Source organism: Bombus impatiens, unplaced genomic scaffold (assembly GCF_000188095.3).
Source record: "Bombus impatiens unplaced genomic scaffold, BIMP_2.2 scf_0517, whole genome shotgun sequence".
Taxonomy (NCBI): Eukaryota; Metazoa; Arthropoda; class Insecta; order Hymenoptera; family Apidae; genus Bombus; species Bombus impatiens.
This window is the reverse complement of record NT_176936.1, coordinates 909,421-918,005: the sequence shown is the minus strand read 5'-3', so window position 1 is coordinate 918,005 and position 8,585 is coordinate 909,421. Positions and strand designations below refer to the sequence as shown.

Below are 8,585 nucleotides of genomic sequence, written 5' to 3'. Positions count from 1 at the left end.
TATTAAGGCTCTTAGCGTTTTCGATTGGAATCTTTGTAGTATTTCGATGTTGGAGTTACTAGCTGTTCCCCATAGTTGGATTCCGTAGGTCCAGACAGGTTTTATTACGGTCTTGTAGAGGGTAATTTTATTCTGTATGTTTAGTTTGGAGCGTCGGCCCGTGAGCCAATAAAGTTTTTTTAGTTTGTCCTTAAGTTGCTTCGTTTTATCTGAGATGTGTGTCTTCCACGTTAGTCTCCTGTCCAGGGTCATGCCCAGGTATCGGACTGTGTCCCTGCTAGGAACTGTTGCATTGTTGATGGTGACCTGGGGGCAGGTTTGTTTCCGGAGCGTGAAGGTTACATGTGAAGATTTCTTTTCGTTAATTTTGAAGCCCCATTTGTGGAACCACTTTTCCATGGAGTCGAGACTTCGCTGGAGAGTGGATGAGGGTATTACCGGGTCTGCGTAGGTAGCTAATAGCGCTGTGTCGTCTGCAAATGTCGCTATTGTTATATCGTTTGATACAGGTAGATCGGCAGTGTAGATGGAGTACAGTAGGGGACCGAGGACACTACCTTGGGGTATGCCGGCTTCTATTGGGAATGTTGCGGAAGTGGCGTCTAGGCATTTAACCATGAATTGTCTGTTGGTTAGGTAGGATTTTAGGATGGAGTAGTAGGGGTGAGGTAGGATCTTTTTGAGCTTGTATAGTAGCCCTGTTGAAGGTTAGGTCGCGTCACGCGAATCACTGACGCTACACTTATGTATATGTCGGAAACAGGAACGAAACCAGCGCGGGTGCAACACGGGACCCCGTGAAATGTAAACTATCGAACTACGTATAATAGTACACGAAAGTATTTCGACTATTAATGTTCTTTTTACTTCCTGATCAAATTTTATACTATCAAATTAATATCAATTCTTTAGATAATAATAATTGAATTTAACAAACTGAATTTCAATATACATACAATTGTATATGTCGGAGATGAAAGAATACCGGAGCCTTTGGAATTTTGGATAATCCCGCAACATTGTAATCTAGAGTCTACCACAGCTGTAATTAAACAATTGTAGTTATTCAATCCGATTGTAATTGTTCGAAATTTGTGATAATGAGCTTGGGCTCGAGGCGATAGTCAGCCGCCGAACGTAGCCGCGGTCAAGGGATGAACGCTTTGTCTAACAAAGGTATGGAGTAATTCTATAGCTCTCCTTAAAAGAAATATTTGTGGCAGCACGCGACAGTAAACGGTTTCTGTCCTATGGCTCGCCGCACGCAGACCCTATTCTTCGTAGTAACTCGCTAATACGACCTCACGAGAGAATGACTTTCTGTTGCGATGATGCTGCAGAGGAAAACTATGATAGGGTGTGTCTGAGGACACGAGATCAACGGATTCGTCGAGGTTACCCTTTGTTCAGAAGGTGAGGAAATTTGGCGTTGCTGCTAATTAGTCAATCTCCATATCGGTGGCTAGAAAGAGATGCTAGCCGCCCTCGAGGGAAAGTAGCTAGTGGGAGACGCCGTTCGTTGAGAAATAGGTCTCTCCTATTTTCCCGTAGCTGGGATAAAGACTGTTTGTTTGAAGGACTTTAGTCAACTAAATCCTAAGATTTATGACGGGCCCTCAGGCTAGCTGAACATGTACTGCGGAGACGCATCGACATCTGGCAATCATCTTGTTCGAAAAATAGGGTCTGCGTCTGGCGAGCTACGGGACAGAGACCGTTGGAATGTTTACTGTCGATTGTAACAACTATTTCCTTTTTAAAGAGAGCTATGGAATTATTCCATGCCTTTGTTAGACAAAGCGTTCATCCCATGTTCGGGGCTACGTTCACTAGCAACTTTCCCTCGAGGGCGGCTAGCATCTTTTTCTAACCACCGATATGGAGATTGACCAACTAGCAGCAACGCCAATTTCCCTTACTTTCTGAACGAAGGCTTTTCTCGACGAATCCGATGATCTCGTGTCCTTAGATACACCCCATTATAGTTTTCCTCTGTGGCATCATCGGGACGGAAACTCATTCTTTCTTGCGATCCCCTCGACGAATAGAGTAACGCCTTACGATCAGTGAATATTACGTGTTTTATTAACAAAGAGTCCGACTTAGATTTTGTGAGCACGTACATCTATCATCCCGTTGATCGCGGATTCGTTATTGAACCTAGAATCATTGTCATTAGCTTCTCGAGTATCTAATTACCACGGTTACTTGTCCAATTCTATAATAATCGTATTTGCACTAGTCAATGTCTTCTCTATTGCATAACGACAATGTGTAATCCAAACGAAGATTCGTTTCACGCCCCTAACCCTAATGCTAATGTAAATCTGACATATATATATATGTCGGAGATGAAAGGACACCAAAACCTTCCCTTTGGAATTTTGGGAAAATCCCTTAACACTTTATTCTAGATTCTACCATAGCCGTAATTGCTTAATTACAATTAATTGCAATTGTCGTCACTCAATCCGATTGTATTTGTTCGAGATTTGTGATAACGAGCTTGGGCTCGAAGTGACAACCAGTCGCCGAATGTAGCCGCGGTTGTGACATCAATCACATCTTAACCTACATAAGAGATAAGACATCGACCCCCGAGCTTCGGACTTCTTTGAACACATCACCACCTTATCATCATAGCCTACACCAAGGCTGTGATGCTCCTTACTCCACATCGAAGATAGGATATCGACCCTCGACCTTCGGACACTTTTCCTCATCATTACCTACACCGAGCCCCTCAACATTCTCAAACCAAAACGCATATAAGCCGAGACTTCAGCCAGCTCTGGCAGTTCTTGTACAGCCCTTTTCTCCGGTTCAGTGTCATTCTATTCTTTCAAATGCTAAATTTATGATACAGTTCTATAAAAGAAAATTAATAGTTAGGTTACGACTCGGCCTTCTTTTCTTTTGTAATCCAAGTGTCAATTTTATGTTACATTTTGGCGATCCTGCCAGGATAGTGAAAATTGTTTGTTTGGAAACCAATAGACATTCATCATCTACGGAAGATAGAATTATTTGGAACTACAGTTATCCGCAACAACGAAGTAACTATCAACGAATCCCGAGGAAATACCCATAAGGCATAAAGCATCTACGGACGCTAAATCCCAGGATTGTGGAACATCGCTTCGTTTGGAAAACAAGAACATTCATACCTACGGGAAGGACTAACTTGGACTACGGTCATCCTCGACGATGAATTCCCAATCCACGAACCCAGAAGGCCTTTGGAACTGGATCATCTACGGAAACTAACAAATCAAGGTAAACGCTAGATTCATTTTCTACATATGGAGACAGACGATCTAACTTTGAACAAGACTCAGACGAAGAGTTAGAAACATTTAGAATGATGTCGAAAGATAAAACATGCACAGGTAAAGACGAACTGAGACAAATTATCAAAATGCTAAACAAACTACGAGAGGAAAACGCGCAAACATAAATACGCATAGACACTATGACGAAACAAGCAAGCGAAGAGAGTCAACTCCTCGATAAAGAAATCGCACTACTAAGAAAAACAATTGCCGAAATGAAGTTAGGAATTGGAAGTCAAGAAACTATTAAAGAAGCAACTGTTAGGATAGTTTAGTTTGAACAAAAGCTTGGAGAAAAAAGACGTTACTGTAGAAAATGAAGAGATGGTTTTGAAAGAATTTTCAAAAGAATTGCAGTCTAATGTAGAAAATTCTTATGAAAAGAAAGTATCAATTGACACCGATTCACAGGATTATATTTTCATCAAAACAGACTTAATGTTTGACGCCAATAGCTTGACAGAACACCAGCAAGAGTCTTCGAAACGAAGGAAAGAAGATATTGCAGCATTGTATAATGATTTGTCACAATCTTCGTCACAAGATGCTCAAGATTTACAAGAATGGTTTGATAAAAAGAAGTAAAAGTTTAGGAGAAACAGAGAAAGATCATAACAAGAAGGATAATATTTCAATAAGAAATATTTTGGACGATGATGCAAATAAAGAAAACAAAATTGAAATGAAGGAATTAGAAGCAGTTAATAAATCAAGTGCTGAAAATGATACAAAATCAGCAGACAACGTTGAACAAAATATATCATTAGAATCCGTACAAAAAGCAAAAGATAATGCTTACAGTAATGAAAATTTGCTTATAGAAGAAGATCAAATGATGACAGCGAGAAATGCTTGTGACAGTGCAGAATCAAAAACTTCAGCAGATTTTATGTCGAGAGATTTAGATGCTAATACACAAGAGAAGTCTTTAGAAAATAAAGATGACAAAAGTCTATCTCCATCTATGTTAGATAGTGGTAAACGGCACAATAGTTATAATGTTGCTGTAAAGTCTGCTACTTCGTCAAAATTTGAAGAAATTGTTTACAATCAACCAAGACAGTTAAATACAAACAAAATTTTGCGAAGCGCTTTAAAGACGAAATTAATCGAAGACAAGTCTGAAATAATTAATAAACAAAAAGCATTGGAAAATTTAGAAACAGCTGAAAGAACGTGAAACAGCAATAGAAGACTTAAATCAAATGTTAGAGCATCAATCGGAAATTCATAAAGTTACCTTAAATGAAGCAAGTTTGAAAATAGGAGAACTTTCTGATAAAATTAAATGTTTCTAAAGAAAAGGATAGCCAGATACCGAAACGTAATGAATTACTCGAAGAAGAACAGAATAAATGGAGAAGTTTAGAAAAAACGATTACAGAAAAACTTGAAGAAGAAAAATCTCGTCGAGAAACAGCTGAAGATAAAGTGAAAAAGCTTTCCAAATATAACGAGCAACTTCTAAAAGATTATCAAGAAATCCATAAAAAAAATACGCTGAGGTGGTTCATCATGATCACAGACAAAGAATTAAGCATGTATTTCAACTAAAAGATAAAATCAATCAACTCGAACAGGATTTATATGCGAAGATGAGGCAATAGAACAATAGCACAAGATGATAGAAAAATTGAGAGCAGAAGGAAAACGTGTGCATAGTAAAGGAAAAGAGAACACGTAATGTACCTCCACCAGGGGCGCATTATCCAAAATTAGATAATAAAATAAAAGGTTTTGTTACTGAAAAGTTAGAGAGATTTCATGATATCAAAAGCATTGCTAGTGCAGAGTGCAATGTATCAATGTGCAATGCAAAAATGCAAGCGATGTGGCGATTGCTTTTAGAACACCACAAGCACCACGAAAACACAATCGAGACCAAACAAGATCAAGTTCAAAAGTGAAGTCACGTGGGCTTATTACTGCCAACAACCAAAAATTGAATTACGATCTCGAGCATTAACTCGCTGATCTTCAAGTAGAATGTTCCAACAAAGACAGGACGACACAAGAGCTCGAGAAGCACATCGAGGACATGAAAGAGGAAGTGCAGAAATTAGAATTGTAACTCGACGAGTTACATAAAAAAAAACAAACAGAAGTAAAAGAGCAACAGCAAAAGGACGTAGAAATAATTTATAACAAGAAATTTTATATGGTTACGACGAAAAGCATCAAACCGAAGTGAAGCGCCTTCGTTCTCAGCTTTTGGAAGTTCCAGAGAAGTAAGAACGCGAAATTAAAGCAAGAAAAGCTATGGAAGGTGATCTTAGAAATCGTATCGCGCACTTCTCGAAAAGAATAGCAGCGTTAGAATATGAATTGGCAGATAAAAAACACATAAACGTGAAAAGAGATCAATCTCTTGAAATACAAATTGAAGAACTAACAATAAAATTAGAAAAGATAACATAAGTCACAAATATGAAGTTGGCTTGCTGGAACAAGGAAAGGCCAAACTTACTTCATGTGTTAGTAATTTAATGGAGGAACGTGACAAATTGGAGCTAAAGTTGCAAAAGCAACAAAATGTAGTTCTTGAATTGCAAGGACAGCTATCTGCTCTTCAATGTGAATTAAACGAACTAAAGGGTGAATATGAAAAAGTTGTTGAAAATGTTTCGAAAAAAAGTGGTTGATCTTAGATATAAATACGAAGAAGAAACTAATAAATTGAAACTCGATTTTGAAAAAGAAAAAAATGATTCTTGTTAATGAAAATGAATTTTCAATATTGCGTAGGGTAGAAATTGAAGGTAAAGTAAAAGATATGGACGAACAAAATAATTTTCTTAGAAAAGAACTGGAAAACGTTCAAAAACTTTCCAAAGGTGTTAATAATCGCTTACGCGAAGCGTACCAAGAATTAGAAGATTCACATAGAAAACACGCTCTTATTTTGAAAAAAAAAGAAAAGAGAAAAAACATCAGGAAGAATTAGGTGATATAATAAAACTTCATGATGAAGAAAAATATAAACTGATACAGCATTGGTGTTCTGTAGAATGTCAAACTGCCATAATGGCTTATATTGATGGAAAAGTGCTGTAAATATTTAAATGAACAATCCATGACTTCTTAAGTAACTGTAACAATCTTGATATTTTACCATGGAACAATTAGATGAAGTGCACAGTGACATTAATAAAGTAAAATCATAAAAGAATCATAAAAGTAGATGTATCTTCTTCATTAATATCAGAATCAACGACTGATATTGTAAAGAATGTGAAGGATATTCCAGAAAACCAAGAAAATAAGTCACAAGAATGTACAGATAATATAATTCCAGATGTTTTAGTAGTAAATAAATGTGATGTAACAGATTTAAATAAAAAATTTGAAAGTAAAGTAGTGAGACAGAGAGCATAAAGAATGCCGCGATTAATGAAGTAGAAGAAATAATAAATAAGGACCCACAAATTGATGATCAATGTAAAAAAAAAAAAGAGAAATCTCAAGAAGTTTCTGAAAATTGTAGCCAGAAAGACGATAAGGAAGTATTAAATCATACGAAGACAGGAAACGATTCTATAACACCTATTACTTCAGGAGTAATTAATGATCTAGAAACTGCAGGTGACATTGATATTAAAGAAAAAAATGTAAGTATTAAAGAAGGCACTGATATTAAAGGAGAGGACATAAAGGAAAAGTGTAGAAATACTGATGCAAAATATAATGTAGAACAAGAAACAACAAATGGAAATGGCAAGACTGAATGTTTTGATAGTTCCCATAAAATTAATGTAGAAAAGAAAATTATTCATAATAAAATTGTCGTACATGTTGCTAATACAGAAGGAAAGAATAAATCTATAAGTGAAGCAGATAGAGTGAGCATAACTAACAAAAGAAGTGTGATTCAGGATATCTTTGATGATTGGGGTGTTGAAAATGCAGAAGATGATAGTCAGTCGATATCTAAAGCTCCAGATACTGTGGAAATTGAATTGAAAAGTTTACTAAATAACACAAAAACACAAACTATAGAAGAAAGCACAGTTGTGCTGGTTGAAGAAGAAATTACATGCATTGAAAAAGAAACAGTTGTAGATGCTGGAAAGGCTGTAGAAGTTGCTAAACAAAACAAAGAAATGCAAGTATCAAAGGAACAACTGGATAACAATCAAACGATAAAAAAACAACAAAATAGTATAAAATCATTACTCAAAGACCAACTAACTCATTCTATATCACAGGCTGTTGAGAAGTCTACAAAAGATTCAACACATGATACTGTGGCATTTAGTCAAACTTCACAAATTATCTGTATTAATCGTGATCGAAATTTAACCAGCCAATCTTCACAGGTTGAAATAGCAAAAGCATAATATACCACGACGAAGAAGAACGAGTACAAGTCGAGCCAGTCAGAGTCCAATTCCACCGCTCCATACTGAAGAAATACTAAGGTTTTGGAGGACCAAAATCAATCTAAGGAGGGGGGGTATGTGACATCAATCACATCTCAACCTACATCAGAGATAAGACGTCGATCCCCGAGCTTCGGACTCCTTTGGACACATCACCACCTTATCATCGTAGCCTACACCAAGGCTGTGACGTACCTTAGTCCACATCGAAGATAAGATATCGACCCCCGACCTTCGAACACTTTTCCACATCATAACCTACACCGAGCCCCTCAACATCCTCAAACTAAAACGTATATAAGCCGAGACTTCAGCCAGCTCGGCCAGTTCTTGTTCTAGCTCCTGTTCTTGTACAGCCCCTTTCTCCGGTTCAGTGTCATTTTATTCTTGTAAGTGCCAAATTTATAATAAAGTTCGATAAAAGAAAATTAATAGTTAGGTTATGACTCAGCCTTCTTTTCTTTTACATTCCAAGTGTCAATTTTACGTTACACGGTCAAGGGATGAACGTTTTGTCTAACAGAGGTATGGAGTAATAGTATAGCTCTCCTTAAAGAGAAATAGTTATAGCGGCACTCGACAATAAACATTCCAACGGTTTCTGTTCCGTGGCTCGCCACGCACAGACCCTATTCTTCGGGTAAAATGATTACCAGATGTCGACGCATCTCCGCAGTACATGTTCAGCTAGTCTTTTTTTTTTTTTATACGTGGAGAAATACTCATGGACACTTGCCGTTGCGGGCAACAACAGAGTAGTGTCGGACTCTTACCGACTAAAACTCCACGGTGGTCTTCCTGACGCTTTGGTAGAGGAGCACCTGGGTTCTCTTGCAAAGTTTTGTCTGAGTTGGGCAGCTAAAGGGGGGACCAC

At 37.5% G+C, this 8,585-nt stretch overlaps 1 pseudogene; it reads left to right on the top strand.

The window, feature by feature from the left end:
- The first annotated feature begins 3,596 nt into the window (after nt 1-3,596).
- Nucleotides 3,597-6,488, top strand: LOC112211988 (annotated as a pseudogene).
- The last annotated feature ends 2,097 nt before the right edge of the window (nt 6,489-8,585 follow it).